Consider the following 25794-nt stretch of genomic DNA (forward strand, 5'->3'; position numbering starts at 1 on the left):
GTGCTGTGCCTTATATCTCTCAGGAGGCATTCACATCTCTGATGTCACTAATGGTGGACTCAGATTATGTAGCCACTCCCATCCACACATAGGGCACCTCACCAGGGTGTGAGGGCAAACCTCCATGATTACTGCTGGCATCCCTGTAACCTACCAGGCCTTACTGCCAGCAGGAGAGGAAACTGCAGTCCATTTTACAGCATGGCTACTGTACATATATATATATACATATATATATATATATATTAGAAAAAAAGAAGAGAAAAAAAAAAGGGTTAGCCCAAGAAGAAGCAGCCTGGACGTTTGTATCGTCTTATTCATGGACTCAATATGGACATAAGTATTTATTTATAGTCAACTTTTTTGGCAAATATATTACATGTTTTTTTTACATGCCAATATTTTTTCATTTTATATATATTTTTACTTTAGTCCTTACGACACACCTGTGTCATTTTTCATTTTTTAATTTTTCCATTTTTTTCAATTGTATTTTTATTTTTTACTGTATGCACACTTTTTTGTTTTTTATATTGTTTAGGCAAGATATTCATTTGTTTCAAGCCATATAAATATTGATATGCTTAACTTATAAATTAGATATCTGTGCTTGGTGCAACATCTTGCCACATTTGATCAGAGCTGCAGCAATTTGGGTGTAGTGTGTGAAGGGCGCTGTCTTTAATACTGTCAGCACACATATAAACATACATATATATATATATATATATATATATATATATATATATATATATATATATATATATTAAACACACAAACCCAGCAAGCTCAAACGCCCACACCCTCCTAATCTTGACTATATGTAATGCCACATAGAGTGCAACTGGGCTGTGGCACATGAATATAGGAAAACACAGGGTGTGCCCAGTGCTACATCCAAATGACAAAACATACATGGTAATAATTACAAGAAATGATGCTTCAGTACTAATAACAATGCTAATGCTAATAATAAAATATGGTTATTTAGTTAGAAATTTTGGCCAAAACATCATAAGCTTGCACACCAAACGTCAAGGTAAACCATAATAAGTGCAAGTCCTACACTACACTGCATTTGTTCCCAATACCTCTGTATGAGGGGGAAGAGCCATCATAGATTCATTACCTGCAGCAAGATGAGACAATCCACCATTAAAAAGGGGGAGTTGACGTGAGCTCTGGGGGAGGTGCCACAACCTCCATACAACTGATACCAGTCAGAAATTAATTAAACACACAAACCCAGCAAGCTCAAACGCCCACACCCTCCTAATCTTGACTATATGTAATGCCACATAGAGTGCAACTGGGCTGTGGCACATGAATATAGGAAAACACAGGGGGTGCCCAGTGCTACATCCAAATGACAAAACATACATGGTAATAATTACAAGAAATGATGCTTCAGTACTAATAACAATGCTAATGCTAATAATAAAATATGGTTATTTAGTTAGAAATTTTGGCCAAAACATCATAAGCTTGCACACCAAACGTCAAGGTAAACCATAATAAGTGCAAGTCCTACACTACACTGCACTTACATATACATGTACACATATACATTTAAATGAGCACACTGTGTTGTCACCTTTTGCCTGAAAACACACTGTTACATGAGCCCATTTAAGCTATTGCTCGCTGTAAACACAGCTTTAAAGCACAGCATGGGAATCAGATGCAAAGCCAGAGAAACCATTTACAGACATGTTTCAACCTATACATACACATATATATATATATATATATATATATATATATATATATAATATATATATGTATAAACACATATACACACACATATATATATATATATATATATATATATATATATATATATATATATATATATATATATATATATATCTCAAAAACAAAAAAGACACTGTGCACCAGAAATGAATGGTAATATGTGTAATATAAAACACACAACAAATACATGCACTTACATGTAGGGTCCCCTTCGCTAGTAGCCAATGCGCATGTGCAGCTGCCATTGAGAGATACTCGCGGATAGCTGGGAAAAACTAAGCTATGTGTCTGATACAATGTTGCTCCACTCGTCGGTTGGTGAGTTTGGCGCAGCTCTGTGGCTGAGTCTCTTGACCAGCCAATCAGCAAATCAGATGTGTTCTGTTTGACTTCAATGATTGTCAGGTACTGCAAGCATACAGTCAAGGGACTTGGTGCAACTGGCCCTTGCAGATTCACATTATTGACCGCTCAGTTATCACTTGGACGTTGTGGATCTCACTATTACTTTTTTAAATGTAAGTTCGTGAATTTGTTGTGTGTTTTATATTACACATATTACCATTCATTTCTGAGCAAAAAAGTGAATCTTTTGAAAACGACTTTTCATTTTCAATACCCAGGTCAGCACGATTGGAACTTTCATTTTTTTTATATACTTGCTGAGTGCCCTGAACTTCTTGTGTATATATATATATATATATACTATAAAAATACTAAGTGCGCAAATTAACACAATAAACAATAAAATATAGTAACAATTCCTGCCTAAGTGTTACACTATACACAGTAGAAATATATGGAGAAAAAGGGGGAAACACAGGCGCAAATTGTTAGCTAAACAGTTAAAATATGAGCATTTCTTAGACTGGGGACAATAATGGAATCCTTGATTCAGTGCTCTGAAATAAAAAATGGAAAGAGACAAGATATGGTGAAGTACGTTTTTGTATTCGTTACTGTGCAAAAGTAGATCGCTACTTATAAAGTATCAGATGTTTTAGACATGTAGGATATAAAATCCTCTCCATCCTGCTGCCTGGAGTGACGGTCTGCCTCCTCTCCACGTGGAAGCCGAGATTCTCCGTAGTATGGTTCCTCCTGCAGCTACCTTTCTGATCTCCATGGTTCCTACTCTGGTCCCGCGAGACAACAGTGGTGACGTCACTCAGTTGAAATTACAACCGGAGCGCCGGGGAGTAATGTCCAATGAATATGGATAGTATCCGGGTTAATTTTTTCTCCTTTTCTTTGATTTTGTGTAGAGGGATCCCAGACTACTTAGGACTAATTAGTAGGTTCCGTTTTGACTCTATAGGCGGATCCGTCAGGGTAGTTCACTCCTAAACCTCCCCATTTCATTTTATTTTATTTCTTTTTATTGTATTTAATCAACAAGCATCTCCCTGTGTATGCCATTTCTTGCCCTTATATGCTGTTTACTTATGGGCGCTTTTTTATGCATTCTATCACTCATGAATTGAATCACTGTGCATACCAGCTTACCTTCCCCTTCTCCCCTTTCCTCCATCTCCCCTTCCACCCCCCCCCTTCCCCGCCTCCCCCCCTTCCCCTTTGATTCCTTTATTTGTTTGTTACTAAGGGTTTATTTGTTTTCCCTTCGTTGCCATTGTCAGATACGATTATAGAAGGCAATTTGTACGCCCCTCCCCTATTTGGAAGGGTATATTAGGTTACGCTGCACATTACGATCCACTCCTCCCCCTTGAGAAAGCGCGCTTTGATGCGCGAAACGTACGTCAGGGTAAGCATGATGTCATCATGTTGACGCTCACGTGGTTTGTGTTTGGAGGCGAGATCAGTCCGGGATACTTTCCAGGGCTGCAGCTGTTCACCTATATGCGCAGGACATACCATATCAGGTTGTATTTTCACCTTATGGAGGATTTATTCAGTGTCTCTTGGGAGTTATAAAGTAATACTCTACTGCTGCATATTTGGCATTATTTATACCTTTACAGCCTCACACAGAGTTTGTGTGAGACTGTTGTTGTGAGTACAGCCTATTACCATTTGTCTGTGTGACTTAGGCATTAGCTATAATATTACACTGCCTACTCCTCTCACCTCCATACATTTTGGGGATTTTTAACCATGCATTTTCATGCATTTTTATGGTGTTTCGTCGGGTTTTAATTGTTTAATAAAACTTTATTATTTTTGTTGAGTGTGACCTTTTGCGGCTGACCCCACTGTGGGATTAGGCTATTTTTGGCTTCCATTGTGATAACACTTTTACCTATAGTGTTATCTATCATGAGTGCTATTATTGGGAGCTTTATGTAATCCTTGTGATTACTTGTGTGTTTAAAGAACTGCACCAGTCCCAGGCCCTAGCTTGGCTACCGGTTCTAAGCTCTTCCTTTGAACCACCAATGACCCACTAACAGAGGGCCCGACACAACCCCGGCGCTAGCCCTGCTACTGACCCTCCTGCAGCAACCGCTATTTGACTTGAAAGACCGACAGAGGGATCCTCCCCCTTTGGTTCATGGATTTGACTGCCACCCCTACACCTCAGATAACCAAATAGGCCCCAGCTCAATGTACTCATTTCCAGCATACCCATCCTGGAACATTGATGTTAAAAGGGGGGATTTTGGGGGATGAAGCAGTCGCCCTATGGGCCAGTTGCCTACGAGCTCTTCCTCCTGTGGCCTGTTGATACCGCAGGCTCCAGAACCATGTTGTGCTTCTCTGGGGTCCAAGCACTTGCAATTATAGCCCCTGATCAAGTGGTCCCCTTCGGGCTGTGACTGGAGCACATCCGACACTCCCTAAAGCCTCTGATGCCCTGCTCTCCTTGCAGGAGCTCTAGCGTGTCTGTCTGTGCAATGCTTTGGTAACGCACCACGTGGTTGTTCCGAGAATCTGACCAAACCTTCTCCCGTGGCCCAGTCATACAAGACATAAGCCCATGGAGCTTCGGTTACAGCCATTGTTCCTCCTGAAGTAGAGTTGGGTGCACTTGTCAAAGTTCATCCTGCAAATTCTTGCACAAACTTTCCTATTTCTTTGCAAATCCGTGAATGTTTGTGTAAAACTTTTGTTATCAAAAGTTTGTGCAAAAACATTCAATACAAGGTGTGCTCCTCTTTGTGCACAAACGTCTCTCCACCTGTTTGTGGTGGTATATATTGCACTTGGGACACTAGTAAAGAAGAGCCTCTCTCTTCTCTCTCACTTCCCCCATATATTCATAGCTAACTTTATAAAGTTTGTTAGAACAAAATTGCATGCTCATGCATTTTTTTTAAAGATTGGCGAACATAACACTTTTTGATTAATTTGCAAAACTTCATCCATGCGCGAAAACATAATTTTAGCAGCGGATTCGAACTTTGACAAAAAGTTTGCCCATGTCTAATTACAATGTTGTTGCTTTTAAAGACAACATTAAGTTTGCATGTTTTTAATATAGTATTCAACTTGTAAAAGCTTCACATTTTTGTAGTACATTATGGATCTTGGTTACTTGGGGATTTTATCAAGGGGAATGGAGTATAGAAGAATTGCACTCAGATCTCCTGATCTTCTGTCTATCAGACACTTAAGGGCCTATGCACTAAGCGTTCATAAAAATAAATAAATCGCTGGGCCGTTTAAATCGCAGTTTTTGTGAGCATTGCTATCAAGGTATTCAGAAAGCCTCGTTTACCTGTGATGGCAAAATTCACAAAATGGGTGAGAAGCCAGCGGCGTGAAGATAGCCTCTCTGAAAAGGCTTTATCCGGTGATTCCTTTCTGCTGCAGAGTGAGCTGCTCAGAGACAGCGCCTCTCCCTGCGCAAATCTCACCCGAAATGTATATTTTTAAATTAAAATGTTATTACTAGTGTAGTTGAGCAGGGGGTCTCTGGATCAGAACCACGTTGATTTCAGGTCCGGGGACTCCCTGCTTCCTGAGATACAGGCCCCATTATGGGGTGCCGGTATCTCCTATGCATTTGATTCCCACGGTAACGTGACGCTGGACATTGAAATGCATAGGAAATACCGACACCCCATAATGGGGCCTGTATCTCGGGAAGCAGGGGGTCTCAGGACCTCAAATCCACAATGTTCTGCTCCGGAGACGCCCTGCTACAATACACTAGTAATAAAACCCTAATTAAAAATTGAATACATTTGTTACCGTAGCGTCTATCCGCTAAGGTAATGAAAATACTTTAATGTAATTTTTATTAATAGTGTGGTGGTCTCCTGAGCTGAAGCGCTTTGATTTCAGGCTCAGCAACCCCCTGCTTCCCGAGTTACAGGCCCTGGTATGGGTTATCGGGTGCCAGTATCATCGCCATCACCGCGTCACGTGACTGGGGATTTAAATAATGAAGGAGATAGCGGCACACCATATCTGGGCCTGTATCTCAGGAAGCAGGGGGTCTCCGAGGCTGAAATCAATGCGGTTAAGCTCAGGAGACCCCCTGCTCCCGTACACTAATAATAACAATTATATTAGACTGTAAGCTCCTCGGGGCAGGGACTCCTCTTCCGAAATGTTACTTTTATGTCTAAAGCACTTATTCCCATGATCTGTTATTTATATTATCTGTTATTTATTTGATTACCACATGTATTACTACTGTGAAGCGCTATGTACATTAATGGCGCTATATAAATAAAGACATACAATACAATACAATACAATATTAAAACAGCTTCATTACTTTAGCAGATAGCCGCTAAGGCAATGAAGGGTTTAAGGCACAATAGCAGCTTTATTGAGGACAGAGGGAGTGAGTGAAGTGGGTTCTTGTCCCTTCAGTCACCTCCTTTGCCCACAATAAACATTCACCACTATATGTGTAATTATAAAGTTAAAAAGGCTTTATTGATATCCAATGAATAAAAAAAGGCGGGTTAAAATACAATTAAATAGTAATCAACAGCACGTGACTGTATCATAAGTAACCCATCTATGGGTAGGTGGGTAGATGTACATATGGAGATCCCTAATAAATTTTGGGATCTAGTACTATGTTGATAGCTACCTAATGATATAGGTGGAGGGGCCGTTTAAACCCACTAGGCAAAGTGTGTCTCAATAAAGATGTATCAGGGCGTATGTAGTAACGCGCTGTGTAGGTAGACTTTGTATAGTGTGTACATTAACACACTCTAGCCTGTGGTGCGGGAGTCAAACCTATAAATTGAATCCCCATATTGTGGGTGTTTGAACTAACCAAAAAACCTCAATCAGTAAGGTATAAATACTTTGAGGTTTTGGTGTGAGATCATATGGCATAAGTAAGGCACTGATATAGAACCACTATAGTACTGTCGTTGCAGAGGGTGTATTGTGGATAATCTGTAAGCACCATGCGCAGATCACTGTGGAAACATATTTAGAATAATTCTAAAGGCAGCATATACATGCAACGCTAGTGCTAGTAAGGACACATATACTGTACACTCCTGCCGGAGACTGTGTCCTCGTGGTCTATCAATAGCAGCTGTTGAAAACAGTTCTTTTACCTCAGGTAGGTGCGGTGTATGTAGTAAATGCAGTCCCCCAGCACACGCAGATAAATAACCCTTAATAAACGGGATACTGGGGTGTGCAAGTGGGTATATACCCACTTGCACACCCCAGTACAAAATTCCCACTTGCACACCCAAGTACAATATACCCACTTGCACACCCCAGTATCCCGTTTATTAAGGGTTATTTATCTGCGTGTGCTGGGGGACTGCATTTACTACATACACCGCACCTACCTGAGGTAAAAGAACTGTTTTGAACAGCTGCTATTGATAGACCACGAGGACACAGTCTCCGGCAGGAGTGTATATGTGTCCTTACTAGCACTAGCGTTGCATGTATATGCTGCCTTTAGAATTATTCTAAATACGTTTCCACAGTGATCTGCGCATGGTGCTTACAGATTATCCACAATACACCCTCTGCAACGACAGTACTATAGTGGTTCTATATCAGTGCCTTACTTATGACATATGATCTCACACCAAAACCTCAAAGTATTTATACCTTACTGATTGAGGTTTTTTGGTTAGTCCAAACACCCACAATATGGGGATTCAATTTATAGGTTCGACTCCCGCACCACAGGCTAGAGTGTGTTAATGTACACATTATACAAAGTCTACCTACACAGCGCGTTACTACATACGCCCTGATACATCTTTATTGAGACACACTTTGCCTAGTGGGTTTAAACGGCCCCTCCACCTATATCATTAGGTAGCTATCAACAAAGTACTAGATCCCAAAATCTATTAGGGATCTCCATATGTACATCTACCCACCTACCCATAGATGGGTTACGTATGATACAGTCACGTGCTGTTGATTACTATTTAATTGTATTTTAACCCCCCTTTTATTATTCATTGGATATCAATAAAGTCTTTTTAACTTTATAATTACACATATAGTGGTGAAAGAGTGCTTGAAGACTGGGTTCCTTTTTCTTCTGTGTACACCTATGTTCCCACCCAGTCAGCACCTCACTCTGGTTCATTAAAATTATAGCTGTGCGGGTGTTCTCTTTACGTGTAGCACAATAAACATTACAATAAGTACTAAACACCAATACACAACCCACCCCCTGTGCCCCCACATAAAACCAGATTTTATATTTTTATACACAGGATGGATACCAGAGGCCGGCGGTGGTCACCGAGTGGTCCCCGCGGGTTTCCATGGGACTCCAGGTGGTCTCCACGGGTGTCCGGGGGCCCCAACATGGTCCCTAGGTGGTCGCTGCAAGTGTCCGTGGGCCTCCAGGTGGTCCCCACGGTTATCTGGGGGCCATCAGGTGGTCCCCATGGGTGTCTGTGGGCCCTCGAGTGGTCTTGCAGGTTTCCTTGGGTCCTCAGGTGGTCCCCGTGGTTGTCTGGGAGTCCTTGGGTGGTCCCTATGGGTGTCCGGAGGTTCTCAGGTGGTCCCCGTGGGTGTCTGGGTGCCCTTGGGTGGTCCCCGCATATCCCCGTTGGCTTGCGGTACCAAAACTGTATCAAAAAATAAAATTTGTAATACATTGCAATAAATACACCAACACATACATTACGGTAATGGGCCAAATAACTATTATCCAGATATGGATAATAGCAAATGTGCCCATTATTAAATCAAACATTACCCAGGCAGCAAAAATAAAGTAAATAACCCTTTCTACTTACCCCTGCCATCATGAAGGACATCCTCGTCAGCATACTGCAGTTCCATGTCCTCCAATGGCAGCAAGAACACATAAAAAATAGAATCTAATGGCCCCTAACCCCTTAATCAACTTATCGGTTAATGAACGCTATAGTAATTAAGGGGTTAACCCACCCTCCCCTGCTACCCACCCGGAAGGCCTAACCACCTACCCCAGAACCACTATACCCAGCCTGTACCCATTTATTGGCATAGTGGTACATCATACATATATAATATGGGCATCATTATCCACTATAGCAGTCAAAAGTCACCCTAATAAAAATACATGAATGCCCAAAATACACAATAATAAAACATACACAAGCACCTAAAGACCACAATTCAATAAATACAAGAACTAGCCAACAAATTCAATTAATACAAGCACTAACCAATTAAATAATTGTAACTAGTAACTAAAAAAGCAATTAATTACTAAAACCACTAGCCAACACATAAATTCAAGCAAGGAGCCAACAAAATAATTAATTAATTAAAAACGCTAATCAGTAGAAGAAATACATACAAACAAGTCATCCAAATTACAAACTATTTAATCCAAACAATCAAGAGAAATAGAAAAAATACACTCAATAGAAAATAAGCATTTGCCAAAAAATGCAGTGGCTATCACTATATTTATATGTACCCTAAAGGGCACAGATTAATACATTAGCAGTCAATGATCTATGAAAAACATTAAAAGAAAGAAACACAATAAAAAAAAACTGTTAGAAGCGTTGGCCCTCCGAATCCAGGGGTATCAGGAAGCTCTCGTACCGCGACATCATCAAAGACAATCCAATGCCATCCACCTTGAAGATCCAGAACAGGTAACAAAATTCTTCTCTCTTTTATCTTCTATTACCTTCTTCTTTCTTCATCTGTCATTATTTCTTTGTTTTCTGTAATCTTCTTTCTTCATCTGTTAATCCACAAAGCCCCATAGTAAATCAACAACACAATGTTGTCACATCGGCTTCTTGAGCTAAAATGAGGTGTCAAGGCCTTAAATATGGCCGGTGACTTCACATTTTTAGGTCAGATGGTACAGTTCCAATCTGATTGGACGCTGTATCATGTGCCCTCCTCTTTTTTTTTTGGTGAATGATGTGACGTCATCTCCAAGGGAGGTACGTCACATCCTTCAAATCACATGGCCATATCACATGGTATTAGAGTCAATGGGATTGTCTTCAATCCCATTGGTTGCTATACCATATGATAGACTACATAAATTCAAAAGTATGTGACATCATCCCTATCACATGGTACAGCAACCAATGGGATTAAAGATAAAAAAAATTGCAACAGGATTGGTACCGCAGGCGAGCAGGTACCCATGGGGACAAACCAAGGACCCCTGGACACCCACGGGGACAACCCAAGGACCCCCAGACACTTGCGGGGACCACCCGAGGTCCCCCAGACACCTTCATGGACACTCAAGGGCCAAGTCAGACACAGTGACTATCTGAGGACCTCCGGACTCCTGCGGCTTCTGGTATCAATCATGTGGGGATAGAGGAGGTGGGTATTAGTATTTATTGTGGTTAGTGGGGTGGGTGAAGGGGATATTTGGCCTTTGTTGGTAATGGGAGGGGTTAACCCTGTTATTGCCTTAGTGGTTAGCCGCTAAGGTAATGAAGTTGACTGTAAAAGCATTTTTATTGCATGGGATTCATGCCGGGGGTCTCCGGTGCTGATATTAATGGTTATCAGCTCCGGAGAACCCCGGCATCAATCCTATGCAGGAAAAAAGCATTTTTTTTCTAAGTCTCATCTTGCCGCTTATCGGCAGCTTCTCACAACCTTCATGCCTCCTGGCATGAAGATTTTGTGAGAAACTCGCCATTCTAGAGCCGTTATAGGTCTCGATTACCTAATCACGGCTACTAGAATTGCACGAGTTTCAGAACCTGCCGATAAGTGGCTTATCGCCGCTCACCCAGCAATTTTTTTTTTGAACGCTGAAATTTTTGGCAGTTAATTTTTTTATCGCCACTTATCGACGCTTACAGAATAGGAGTAGGCATTGTGGGCGATAAGTGCTTAATAAGTGGCTTATGAACATTTATTCTTTGACCCAAACTTCCTAAACAATGATTTTTCATATTAAAATCCGAGCTGACAGTAAAGGCACTGTGTGTTTTTGAGGGAAAATATTAAATCATCACTTATTAATCAACTTGTTTTAAAATTTTGTTTTTGCAATAATATATAGTTTTAGAGTCCAAAAATCAAATGTTAAAGAGGTCAGCTCTAGTACTGTACCTAGAGTAGTAAAAAATAGATTCAATCTAACGAAAAAGAAGAGCAGAGAAAATGAAACAAAGGGGCTTGCTCAGCCTTACAGTAGGTTCCATGGGGCTCAGTGAGATTTGACAGACAGGTAAACTCATCTCCATATTCATGTAAAAAGAGTCCTTCTTGGATTTCTGATAAATGTTATCAATGAGTACAAAAAGAAATACAAAACAAACTTTGGGGATACATAAATTAGGGGAAGGTGAAAAAAACAATGCTATCACAGGGAAAGCAGTTTGGGGTAGACCACTAGCAATGGCTGCAAGCTGAAAAAGACTGATGCAACAGCCTCACACCAGGAAATAAGTCAGGGATGTACCAAGTGCTTGGGATCTAAGAATATACAATTATCTCAGGGAAAAGAAGGGGTTTCTAAGGCAACAGGCTAAAATGTCCGCTAGTTACTTTCCACAGTCACAAGAACTAGGGCAAAGGTTATGGCAGCTATAGGAGAAATAAAACACCTCCAGGGGACAGAGCAAGGCTTGTTCAGTTATGTCCAGTAACCTTTCCTCACAGCTGCAATGATTCACACGTATCATTCTTATTAGAGCTTGCTTGGGGTACTTACAGCCCTTAATGGGCAGTATTGTTCAATTGCATGTTCTCCATTCTGCTGGGAAATGCTTGAAGCTATTGAAGAATTGCTTGAAGAATTTAATGATTTTTTGTGAAGTTATTTACCATGGGTTTTGTGAATCCCAAATAGATTTTTATACGTTTGAGTGATTGTAATACAGTGTGTGATTGTGCTTAAGTATAGCTGTTATGTTTCTCTTTGTCTGTCATTGAGAGCAGTGCTCTGTGAGATTGTGTAGTCTTGTTATTAACTGTGGCACTTTGTAGTGTAGTTTTAATGTTACTGTTGGTTAGATGCTGTTAGTGACAGTGTGTGTATCTGTCAACTATTGTTCTGTATATTTTTTAGTCGTAGGTGTTTTGTCATGATGGAGACTGTGGAGAGAGAAAGACACAGAAGTCCAGAGGCTTTTCCATGGTATAGCACCAGATAGGAGCCATCCCAAAAATAGTATAAGGTAAAATAGTAAGACTGAGGGTGAGACAGACAGATAAGAACAGATAAAAAGAAAGAAAACAGAAAGAGATAAACGGAGGCAGATAGAAATAGAGAGTGTCAGAGAGAATAAGAGAAAAGCATTGCATGGAGTGGAGCATGGGGGAACAAATGAGTAGATGCAAGTGGAGTAGTGAGAACTGCTAATATTAAAAAAAAATCTGCAGTTGTACTTGAGCCCAATCAGCATCCTAATACTAAAATAAATTAAACAGAGAGAGAGGTTTTATCGTCATCGTCATCGTCATCAAGACTAGGCACATAAGCTATATATAAACATTGCTAGCAACCCCCCTCTCTCCACAAAGTAGTTGTAATGCTAAGGGGGACAAACAGGTCACCAAGGTTGAACAGGTTGTCCAGAAAGAACTACATGTTGCTGGCACCTCTCAAAATGGCTTGGAAAGATTAGTCATTAATAGAAGAGTAAGCAGACATGTTGTTACTAGTGAGAGTAAGAGGAAAGGATCTGTCTCTTAATGTAATCTTATAGTTGAAACACAAGTTAAGCACAGTCAGGTTGATATATACTTTCCTTACCACAGAGACAGAGAGGAGAGAGAAGGAATCTGAGGGGAACGTATTTTTTCTGAATATGGACACACCTATGGGTGTGCAAGGACAACAGCAGAACTAATTGAAAGGGAAGGGTAGGGTGAGTGTCCCCCCAGGCCTAAAATACCACCACCCCTACCAGTAGTACAACTTGACCTGAGACTTGCTAGTAAATGTATACCAAAATACAGTAAATTACATATACAGCTGAACCCCATTATAACATGGTGCTCGGGGTCCACATGATGAAACCGCGTTATAACCGGGATCGCGTTAAAGCCGGGATTGTGAAATGGCCGATCAGTGAGGACTTACACAGGACTTACCCCAGAGACATTGGTTAAATTCCTGCATGTGTATTATATAAAATGCATTCATTGTTGAGCTGTTCTTGGTCAGAGAATGGTCATGTGACCCTCCTCTGTGCACGTGGACACAGCCTGATGAAGAAGGAAGAGGAGAGAGCAGCAGAGAGGAGAGAGCTGCAGATGCCGGGTAAGTCAATAAAACATTGAATGTTATTTAAAAAAAACCTTGGAGATATTTATAAATCAGGAGCCACACTCAGACCGCGTTATAAACGGATCCGCGTTGTAGCAGATTGCGTTATAATGGGGTTGAGCTGTAAATAGAGTTGGGCGAATCAGCCCAAAGCCGTTTCTTTGATTTTTTCGCCCACTGGGTACAAACCGTGGACGGATTTGTTGAATCCAATCTGTGGATTCAGAAATCCGTTGGCGGATTCTTAAGAAGCTGCAAAGTGTATTGGTGATAATAATAAAAAATATGCAAAAAGCGAATCACCCTTTTTGAGATTGATTCGCTGAAATCCAGAGACCAAAGAAACTGGCCAATCTGCTACGGATTCAAATTCCCCCACAAAATTCGGCCTTGTCTACATATACAGTATTCTGTACATGGAGATAAGAGCCTGGCTGAAGCTAGAGATGCAGGAAGACCACATCTCAAGGACAGAGTGATAGCTTGGCTGACAGGCAAAACTGAGACCTCAACCATCTGAGACTAGCACATACAAATGTATACCGATATGATCTATCCACTAATATCAAAAATCAGATATGTGGCATATAATGAGCAGAAGTGAATAGTTTAAAGTGCAAATTACAGGTGTAAATTAAGGTACTATTCAACCAACCCAGTGACATGTCAAAAATTAATGTAATAAGAATAATGTATGTCACAATACAAAAGCAATGGGGGGTAGCTCCAATGAAAAAAGACAAGGTGTAGGCATTAATGCTGGGTGGATGTTTGAACTGGGGCGCTCCCGAGATTGTGTGGCTAAAAAATGCTACAACGCCTTAACTCTATTAAGAATAATAAAAATACGAATGTGAGGTTGTGTTCGTGGTGTAAAAGAGTATATAAAAATATATACTGGCCCTTTTGATGATTTTGTGGTTGCTGCTTGACCTTGAAGAAGGGAACCCTGTGTCCTTCTTAGCGTGGCAGTGGTAGTGTAAAGATGGTCAGCGCAAACCTCATGGACCTCACGATATTGATGGAACCGGGTGAAGTAATAAAAAGGAATAAAAGAGGAATAAAAACACAGTATTAGTGCATCATATCCACATGTGTGGGGGATGGGGGGGGGGAGGGGAGGGGGGGAGGGGGGATGGGTGTGGAGGGCAACAACGGAGGAGGAGATCGTATAGGAGTGTACCAAGCGGCTGATGCTGGGCAACAAAAGTTGCAACAGAGTGTGAGTGTGCTTTTTGTTTTGTTTTTATCTATTTTAATTTGTCTAGTTCATTTTTGTCATAGATTGTTTTATATCTTTATGTCTCACAACATGTATGCATGTTTTATGCTCATGTCTTCACTGTACACCGAATAAAGACCTGTTATATTGTTAACCCTGGTTTGCACACATTCTTTTTGGTCTTCTGGGAAACGGGGAGAGGAGACACTCACACACCACACCTATTGGGGGATATTTTGCTGAGACGACCAGACACCATCCATACAGGACACCACCCTTTGAGGGCAAGAACTCACATCAGGCCGTGTGAGTTTTATGTGTATTGAGACTCCAGTATATGAGTCTGCATTAACCCACTACAGTCTGCGTTGAGGGAGAGACACCAAACAAGCCCGTGTGAGTCACTGAATCCATATATTTATGTATTCTTTGATTAGATAGTGGAAAATCACCATCAACCCTTCCAGCGTATCCATATAATATGGGCATGATAATAATTAGGGTGACCATTGACTGCTCTAGTGTCTTATCATGCCCATATTATATGGGTGTGATGTACCACTATGCCAATCAATGGATAAAGGGTGGATATAGTGGTCCCCGGGTGGGTGGTTAGGACTCCTGGGTGAGTAACAGGGGAGGGTGGGTTAACCCCTTAATTACTGCAGCAGTTATTAACCGCTAAGGTTATTAAGGGGTTAGGGGCCAATAGATTTTATTTTTCTTGTATTCTTTCCGGCAATGGAGGACATGGACCTGGCGAATGCTGATGAGGATGCCCTTCATGATGGCAGGGGTAAGTTGAAAGGTTTATTTACTTTATTTATGCTGGCTGGCTAATGTTTTATTTTATAATGGGAAAATAAGCTATTATCCATATCTGGATACTAGTTATTTTGACTATTACTGTACTGTATGTGTTGGTGGGGAGGGTGGTGTATTTATTTCAATGTATTGCAAAAAAAAAAATTGCCACAGGATTGCTACCGCAGGCCAGCGGGGACCTATGGAGACCACCCCGACACCCGCGGGGACCACCCGAGGGCCCCCAGACACCTTTGGGGACCACTTGAGGACCTCCACACACCCCAGACACCCGTGGGGTCCACTAGAGTTCCCCCAGACACCCATGGGGATCACCCGAAGGCCTCCAGATATCTGCTGGGACCACCCGAGAGCCCCCAGACACCCACGGGGATCACCTGAGGACACCCACGGCCTCTGGTATCAATCATGTGAGGGTAGAGAAGGTGGGTATTAGTGTTTATTGTGGGTAGCAGGGTGGGTGAAGGGGGTATTTGGCCCTTGGTGGGTAGTGTGAGAGGTTAATCCCTTCATTGCCTATGCAGTTTGCTTCTAAGGTAATAAAGTTGCCTGTAAATGCATTTTTATTTTATGGGATTCGTGCCGGGGGTCTCCGGTGCTGATATTAATGGATATCCGCTCGGGAGACCCTCGGCATCAATCCGATGCAGAAAAAAAGCATTTTTTTTCTATGTCCTGTTTTGCCGCCTTTCAGCAGTTTTTCACCAGCCTCACGCCAACTTTACCTGGCGTGAGGATTTTGAGAGAAACTCGCCATTCACGAGCCACGATAAGCCTCGATAAACCTAATTGCGGCTACTAGAATTGCACAAGTTTCAGAACCTGCCGATAAGTGGCTTATCGCCGCTCACCCAGCGATCTTTTTTTGATGGCTGAAAAATTTGGAGATTCATTCCTTTATTGCACACTTATCGAGGCTTATAGAATCGCAGTAGGCATTTTGGCCGATAAGTGGCTTATAAACACTTATAGTATAGGCCCCTTTGACTCTCTAATGAAGTTAGTTGAACTGGTACTCCTGTTAGTGGACAATTAGAACTTAAAGATTTAAAGAAAAGAGATTTGATCAAATCCATTTTCACCTAGTAAAAGTTGTTTTATTTATTACAACACACACTATCTGATTTGAGTGCAGTCCAAGAGGGGGCTGCTTCCCTTCTTTCTTTTCATTTTGACGATTTTCACCGCTTTAGTGCACCTCATCTGTACAATCAATTATTTTGGCTGATGCAAGAGTTTACCTTTCCTCCCCTAACATCCCTATACCGATTAGTATATAACTATAAAATTAATTTTCAAAGAACAATCATTAATTTGTTCTTGAACTGTGATGGGACTTATGAAATTGAAATCTTCTAATATCTAATTGCTTTAAAAAAAATTGCAAATAAATAATAAATGATAGAATTAGGAGTAACACTCAGAAAGTGGGTGTAGCCAGTGTCAGTCTACAGTATGTTATTAAGTAGAACTTATACTTAAGGACATATGCATTGTTCTACTTACTGGGAACTTGGAGTGATTTCCTGGATATATCAAAATGAATTTCAAGAACAACATTTTACTATATTACTCCAAGTATCACATCTCACAAATAAACGGATCCCACCCGTCTCATATTTCCCAGTCTGACACCAATATCAGCTTTATTCAAGTGTTTATGTGATGGTGCCAGATCAGTTAAAAGCTTCTCAAGACTTTCAGTGGTAGCTTCCTGAGTAGTAATAGTAAAAGAAGTAGTAGTTGCCTTCACATGAGATAAATGAGGCCAACTACAGCAAACTTTATGTTGATCAAGCATAACGTTTTGGAAATGGTCCAAGCATTTGTGTGCCACATCAATACATTTCATTTTCACATTGATAAGTCTTTGTTGACTAATCTCTGTCAAGGTTGTAGATAAAGCCACAGACTCAAAGCGTGGCGTCACTTCATTTAGCAGATTTAATTTCCGATGCATAGAAAATTGTTTCTGAAAGGTTGAGCATCTGAAACTTGTCTTTCTTCATCAGTATAACCCGTCTATGACCCTTCTTCCCTGTGGACATAAATCAACAGTATGACCACACGAAATGATGAGGAAAAAGTTTATAAAAGAACATGAAATAAAATGAGAATCAAAGCCAGTTCTTGGCAGCCATTGTGGATGTATGACCATTAGTATTTTTAAAATTATTTTAAACAGCTGATCATTAGTTTTATGTTATTGAATAAGGGAGATGTCAATAATGATACAACTTTCACAAACGTTTCAAAAACCACCAAGTGGTTTTGACTGTTCGACAAGCTGAATAGAAATATAGTCATTCTTGACAACCATGCACTAAAAAAATAAATACCTTTTAAAACGTATTACTGTACAGTAAAAGTACCAGCCAACAACTACATTTATTCGCCACATTCAATCTACTACTTAAAGGTGTGGCTATTCCCAAGGTTTTTACTTCTTCTTTCAGGTGGGAAGCTGGGTATCTCCAGAGCTGAACCCGTTATTATCAGGTCTGGGGACCCCCTGTTTTCCTGAGATGCTTTACCCCAAAAGTGTCCCGGTATCATCCCAGGATTTTTAAACAATATAGAGGTTTAAATCCAACGTGGCACTGGAGCCAAGAGGAACATACAACATAAATCCTCGCTTAAGAATCATGAAGTCCCGACAGTACATACAGAGGTAAGTATCTCAGGAAACAGGGGGTTCCGGAGCTAAGATTGACATGATCCAGAGACCCCCCCTGCTTCAAACCTATTTGAGTTTTTATAATGCATGGACTGCTTCTTTAAATTAATAGATTGCAATTTGTTTTTTGTTTTTCCTTTGAGGAGTCAATACATTCTGCAAGATAATCTTTGGCATGGTAGAAGAAGTTAAAAGGAACATAATAACAGAATTTGCACAGTGTACAGTTTCCTTACAACTACATGCATTTGGACTTGTGTAAGACCCCCTCCTCTGATAATTTTGAGCCCACTCTATTTGAAACCCCGCATAATTATTGGTTGGAAGGGAGGGCCACAGCTTTTGATAATACAGCTATATGATAAACATAATAAACACATAATGGGGAATTGCACGGTACGGCCTGCCCACCACCTAGGGGGTACGGACACCATGATCCAAGACCAGCTAGTGTCCTCTGTTCCAGCCTAAGGCCGCACTTATAGTGCTGTCACCAGCGACACTGACGTCATGCTGCGGTCACAGGAAAAAATTATGAGTTTATAATCTAATTTGTTGGTAGGAAGAATGTACAGAGACTGAAGGAGGGCGTTCTGGTAAGTGCGTCTGTAAGGTGTCAAGGTTAATGTATGAGGTGTTAATTATCAGCCATGGAACTACTCATATGCTTCCTTAAGAAGGTGTGATTTAAGGTGTGTCTTAAAGGTTGATAGAGAGGGTGCTAGTCGGATATTGAGGGGAAGGGCATTCAAGAGATGTGTGGCAGTCAGTGAGAAGTCAGGGAGAAGGGTTTAAGGCGGGAAGGGCTTTAGATACAAAAGGGGATAGAGAGAAGACGTCCTTGAGCAGAATGCAAGAGTCGGGATGGTGCATAGCGAGAAATTAGGGCTGAGATGTAAGGAGGAACAGAAGAGTGTAAAGCTTTAAAAGTGAGGAGGAGAATTGAGTGTGTGATTTGATAGGAAGCCAGGAGAGGGATTTTAGCAGGGGAGACACTGAGACAGATTTCAGAAAGACTAGAGTGATTCTGGCAGCAGCAGTTAGAATATATTGTAGGGGAGACAGGTGAGAGGCAGGAAGGCCAGACAGCAGGAGGTTACAGTAATCAAGACGGGAGAGAATGAGGGCCTGAGTCAGAGTTTTAGCAGTCGAGCAACAGAGGAAAAGGCGTATCTTTGTTATATTGCGGAGGAAAAAGCGACAGGTTTTAGAAACGTTTTGAATGTGAGAGGAGAATGTGAGAGAGGAGTCAAGTGTGACTAGGCAGGGTGCTTGGGCTACTAGGTGAATGATAGTACTTCCAACAGTAATGTGGAAGGGGGAAATAGGGCCAGGTTTGGGAGGAAGTATGAGGAGTTCTGTTTTTGCCATGTTAAGTTTAAGTCTGCGGAGGGCGATCCAGGATGATATAGCAGGGAGACATTAAGAAACTTTAGTCTGTACAGGGTGGTCCACAGTCTCAAATGCTGCAGAGAGGTCGAGTAATATGAGCAGAGATCTTTGATCCAGATAATTATAATAATTGTTTGTTCTTGTATAGCGCTGCTAGTTTTACGTAGCGCCTTACAGAGACATTTTTGCAGACACAGTCCCTGCCCCGTAGAGCTTACAATCTATGTTTTTGGTGCCTGAAGCACAAGGAGATAAAGTGACTTGCCCAAGGTCACAAGGAGCCGAAACCGGAAATTGAATCAGGTTCCCCTGATTCAAAATTCAGTGCCAGTCAGTGTCTTTGCTCACAGAGGAACTCCTTCTCCCTTTGATAAACTAAGCTATGGTTAATCAGGGCAAATAACATTAGGATACCTAAAATATTACCAGACATTATTTCCTGTTAGTTTACAGAACTAATTATATGCAACAAGCTGTTTAACAAATGATCATAGGTTTATGATCAGTTAACCATGTATTAGTTTCAAACATGGCGTTATATATATCTTACATAAAGGAGGCATTGCTCCAATTCAGACCCTACAGTAAATACATATGTGGAGGGGAGAGAGAGGTAAGCCCTAATTTACAGGAGTACTAGGATTCCTTCCCAAACCCTCATTTACAGCACTTTGGCCAAGTTCCACAAAAGGGTGCACTCCTCAGAAAGATTTAGCACAACATAACTCCCATTCACATCAGTGGGAGTAAAGGTGTGTAAAGTTTAGCACCCTTTTGTGGATCTGGGCCTTGGAGAGATACCTGTAAAAAATATGAACACACCTGAGATACATGGGAAATAGGCTCATTTAGAAACAGTATGCAAAGTATGTTCTATCTATAACTTCATATTTCACAGATGTCTCAGGTGTGTTAATTGGTGTGTTCATTTTTCTTCATAGGTTCAGTCCATGTGTTCTATAAAGGAGTGTTTGGGGAGGTATATAAGTCACTTGTTACTTTAAAAAAAATTGCCTCTCACTTTCTCCCTTCCTTTCTTTTCATCTCCAGCAAGATCTATATTTCAGGGTCTGATTGGAAGTATTGCCAGCTTTTGGTAAGACTTCAATAACCTAACGTTAATTCCCTGCATTACCCCAGACAACCTTTTGTGAATTTGTAATGTCAGGGGGAACTCCTGTTTTGTAAATAAAAAAATAGCACTAATGGGTGGGAAATGTGCTGTTTAAAGGACTGATGTGGGGTTAACATTATTCCCTTAAGTGGAATGAGCTTTACTATTAACTAGAGACGGGCAATTTTCTTTTGCGAATCTGGATCCACCTCAGAACAGGCAGTTCTTTTGATCACTTTCCAAAATGGAAATCCACAATTGCGGGGTTTTTTTCTTTCAGGGGCAAAGAAAAATCAATTTGCAGATGAATTCCGAATCCGTTTGCGGATTGTTAAAAAGGAACAAGAGAGAGAAGAGCGAGAGAAAGTGAGAGAAGACCTTTCTAATTTAATTCAGTCATCATTTGTATATTTATCCCCTCAAACGTCCCTCCAAATAAATTAGGGAGACATGCCTGTGCCGAAAAAGAAGCACACCGGAAGTGTATACTAATGCCTATGCAATTATTTTTAAATGAGTCCCGTCCCACACTTTGGCTTCTTCAGAGGTGCAGTAAATAGACAGGTACATACAGTACAAGGGATTTAATGTATACTGTACAATCTATATACATGAGATTACAACAGATCTGGTATAGGGATGAAAATGTTTAACATCAAGATAGTACTAAGAATAATTGTGAACAAATAATAATAGTTATTGCTTGTCAAACTGCAGTTATAACTGTGTAAGCCCTGGAGCCCCAGAGGTGGCACCCATTTTCTTCTAACCCATTACAGTGAGGTTGTCCATGTTCTGTTAATTTTTATTTAATGTCACCTGGCCTCGGTAACACATAGCCCTCAGTAAATATTATTAGTTTGTGCTTGAAGTGCTTTCAAGGTTACAAATACAATCAGCAATTTAGATATCCCTTAGAGGTATGCTGTTAGTAGACAGTGTGCACTGCAACCCATCAGCTTTTTCAGCTCGCACTGCTAGAGCTGTTGTTCTGAATAACAGAGATTGTGTGGGTTCAACTTCTGATCCTGTTGGGTCTGACACTATACCCCATTCCTAAGATGCCTTAGGTAGAAATGTCCCAGAGAAGCTCCAAGATATGACCGTTGCTGCCAAAATTGTGCACATGTAAATAATCTACAGTAGATCCATGAAAGCAGTTCAGTAAATGCACTCCCATTCAGTCTCCCAATATATGGTACATAGAGTAAATGCAAACAGTAGTACTGTGTATCAGTGACTCACCTCCGGAACGGGGCTGGAGTGTGGTAAGGGGGAAATAGAAACTCGGTGCAGCCGTGTCCCCTGCAAGGGAACTATAAGCGGTCTTAAGACACCCTGATCCACCGCCACTGCCCTCACATAACCGGCGTCACACACAGCAACGAACCCCACAGCGGGGGGGAAAGAGTACTCACAGTCTTGACACGTCGCGTCCAAACTTCAGAGCTCCAAAGCTGACTCACCAGCTGACGTCAGGCTCCACTGATCCGGAAGTGCTTTGATGTGTGCTCCAGCCAAGGTAAATTCAACATAGATAGGGTTTTCAGGCGGTTCACTGCAGTCGCAGGGGCATAAAAATAGAAATCATCAAGCAATAAATAAAAGATTGTTTATTGAGTGCATTGGCACAGAAAAAATACTCTGCTACATAGATACTCTGACGCGTTTCGTCCGCAGGCCGGGACTTTGTCAAAGAGTGTCTGGTAATGGCCCCAGTGATGCCTATATAGTGAGACACAAAATGCTATTGGGTGAGGTAAATTACTTAATTCATTAACTCAGCAGGTGAATAATGAGCTAATTAGACTCTAGATCCAAGACCTAAATTAACCCCATAGCTGTACTCAATCATATAGGATCACTGAGGACCTCTAGTGCAGTAGAACATCACATTTAAAAGATACAAAAAAAACGTTAAAAACAAAGTGCTATACTGTCGTCTCAATACATGAGTAAACAATATATAGAAGCAGTTACCAGTGATCATGTAGCAAAGCTGCAACATACATATGATATAAACATAAAGACTAGAAAAATAACCAAACTTAAATACATACATGAATGTAAAAGTTAAATACATCACTATCAAACCATATTGCGGAGCATATACTTGGATGTCTGACAATATATAAATATCTATATAATAATAATAATAATTAATTAATATTTTGTGAAAATGTGCATCTATGTATAGACCAACAACCATGATCACAATTCATAATAGTAATAATAAAGTGCAAAAGTATATAACTAATGTATTATAATATGTAGAAATGCTATAAAGCACATATACATATATAGAAAAATATAGAAAAAAATATAATTAAATAAATATAAGTGTATAAACCAAACTATATACACCCACGTAATAATAGTGCAATAACCATCTAAATCCATAATAATAGTGCACTAACCATCTAGATCAAACAAATAGAATATATCATCAAATCAACCATCAATATGTAAATAAGCAATCAAACATTATGGAGACCGCAATTATATATAATGAAAAACCACATCGTATACTAGATACTGGAGAAAATCAAATTAGAAAATGCTTAAGATCCCACTGTACATTAATTCCAGCGGGATGTAGCGTATTCAGAGCATGGATCCAATACATTTCCCTCATATTTCATTTATTTATTCTGTCTCCCCCTCTAGGGTGGATATCAACATGTTCCAGACCAGAGAAAGAAAATTTGGAAATATCTCCCAACTCACAAGTGGAAAAGTGCCGTGACACCGGGTGTAGCATGTCTTTTTTTAAGATATGTCTGATATGTTCTTGAACCCTTATTCTCACGGGCCTGATGGTCCTACCAATGTATGACATTTTACATCCACATTGTAAGTGGTAAATCACGTAGCTGGTATGACAGTTCATAAATCTAGCAATGCGTTGATTACCCTCACGCGTAGAAATGTTTTTAAGGGGTTTGGCATATTTACAAACTGAACACCGCCCACAGGGGAAAAACCTTTTGGAATGTTACTTAATTGTGATCTATATGATTTGGCATTAAATAAACTAGGTGAAAGGTGTGAACCTAAAGTTTTTCTTTTTTTATAAATAAACCTGGGACCACCTTGTATTAATGCTGCAATGTCCTTATCCAAGGTAAGTATTTTCCAATGCTTTTGGACTATTTCTTTGATCGCTTTAGACTGTCTATTATACACTGTAATAAAAGATGGACACTGAGACCTATCCTCATAATTTTGTTGCTTCTTATTTCTATGTGGAATAGACTTTATAATGTCCTCCCTATTCAAGGAATCCGCATGTTCAAATGCTTTAGTGATATCGTTTTCTTTATATCCTCTTTTTCTAAAGTTTTCCGCCATTTCGCGGGAACGAATCAAAAATCTTTCATTGTTTGAACAAATTCTTTTCAGCCGAATAAACTGGGCCTTGGGTATGCTTTTTATCAAGGCCGGGGGATGGCAGCTAGTTGCACATAAAAGAGCATTTTTGGAATGAGGCTTACGGAAAATATCTGTTTGTATCTTTTTGTCATTGTCAATGAATAGTGTAGTATCTAAATAATCTATGTGGTGAATAAATTAGAATCATGAAAAATGTGCCGTGACTCCCAAAGACCCATAAAAAGATTAGCATAAGATGGAACAAAAGAAGAACCCATAGCCGTGCCTAATTTTTGTAAATAATATTGTGAGTCAAACAAAAAATAATTGTGTGTAAGTAAAAAAGTGACTGATTCCAATAAAAAAGTGCATAAAGTGACTGATAAATCAGATACATTGAGATAGTGTTGAAGTGCATGTATTCCCTGTTCGTGTGTAATGATAGAATAAAGGGAGGTCACATCTAATGTGACCCACCTATATTCACGTTTCCATTCCAAATCCTGTATCGACCTAATCAAATCTGAGGTGTCTTTAATGAAAGAAGGTAATTGATACACTAGTGGTTGAAGAAACCTATCCACAACCCGTGATAACCCATCTCCCAAAGATCCAATACTCGCCACAATGGGTCGACCAGGAGGGTCGACCAGCGACTTATGGATCTTTGGGAGATGATGAAATATGGGTACCACGGGATGTGGACAGGCCAAAAACTCAATTTCTTTATGACTTATAACTTTAAGTATCTTTCCCATGTCCAAAAGCTCCATAAATTGTTTCAAATAATCTTCAGTGGGGTTAGATCTCAACCTTTGATAGAGAGTTGAATCCTCTAATTGTCTATATGCCTCTTTTTTATATTGGTCTGCTGATAGGACCACTAGGGCACCCCCTTTATCAGCCTTTTTAAAGACTAATCTATCATCCCGTTTAAGAGCATCCAGCTCTTTTACCTCTGAAATAGTGAGATTGTTACCCCTAACATTTGAAAATGTAAAACCTTTGTTCAATTAACGAATATCACGTTCCACCAATTTCTCAAAGGTCGTAATGTACGGACCCCTTTGTGAACTTGGACAAAAAATTGACTTTTTCCTTAAACAAGAATCATGTTCACCAAAAAATGGTTGATCACTTGCATTTAACTGTTCTCCCTGTTGCTCCAAAATCTCCTCCATATCAGACAAGAGACAATGGTCTCTGAAGTTAAACTTATCATATTATCAATAGACATAACATCAGTCATAGAGACATCAATATCAGTACTTATATTGGGCGGTGTACGTGCCCCCTGTAAGGAAAATAATTTCTTAAGAGATAATTTACGAGTTAACTTCTGTAAATCAATAACTGTCTGAAATAGTTCAAAATTTCCAGTGGGTGCAAACCCCAGTCCACGATTAAGTAGGGTTAACTGATCAACTGTCAATTCAATCCCTAAAAGATTGATCACATTGTCCGTGGACTCATTTAAGTATATTTTTTCCTCTTCGTTCTTCCCCTTGTTTCCCCGTTTCCTGTTTGATCTTCGTGTTCTTTTAAGTTTTTTGAACTATTATTGGGAACCGCTTTTGAATCCGATTTTAACGGTCTGGAAAACATCAGGGCTGTGGAAGTGGATGGTTTGGGGTCTGGTCTATGATCATCAGTGTATTCCCTCCCGTAGTCATCTGACCTATCAAATGATACTGAGTGTGATCTGACTTCATTCTCTGATTGATCAGAGTCAAAGCTTGACGTATCTAAGATGCCTTACACTTGTCAACCCAATAACACCTTGTGTGCTGTGGGAAGCATGGAATCACTTCCTG

The sequence above is a fragment of the Ascaphus truei genome, chromosome 4, assembly GCF_040206685.1.
Source record: "Ascaphus truei isolate aAscTru1 chromosome 4, aAscTru1.hap1, whole genome shotgun sequence".
In the NCBI taxonomy this organism is placed as follows: domain Eukaryota; kingdom Metazoa; phylum Chordata; class Amphibia; order Anura; family Ascaphidae; genus Ascaphus; species Ascaphus truei.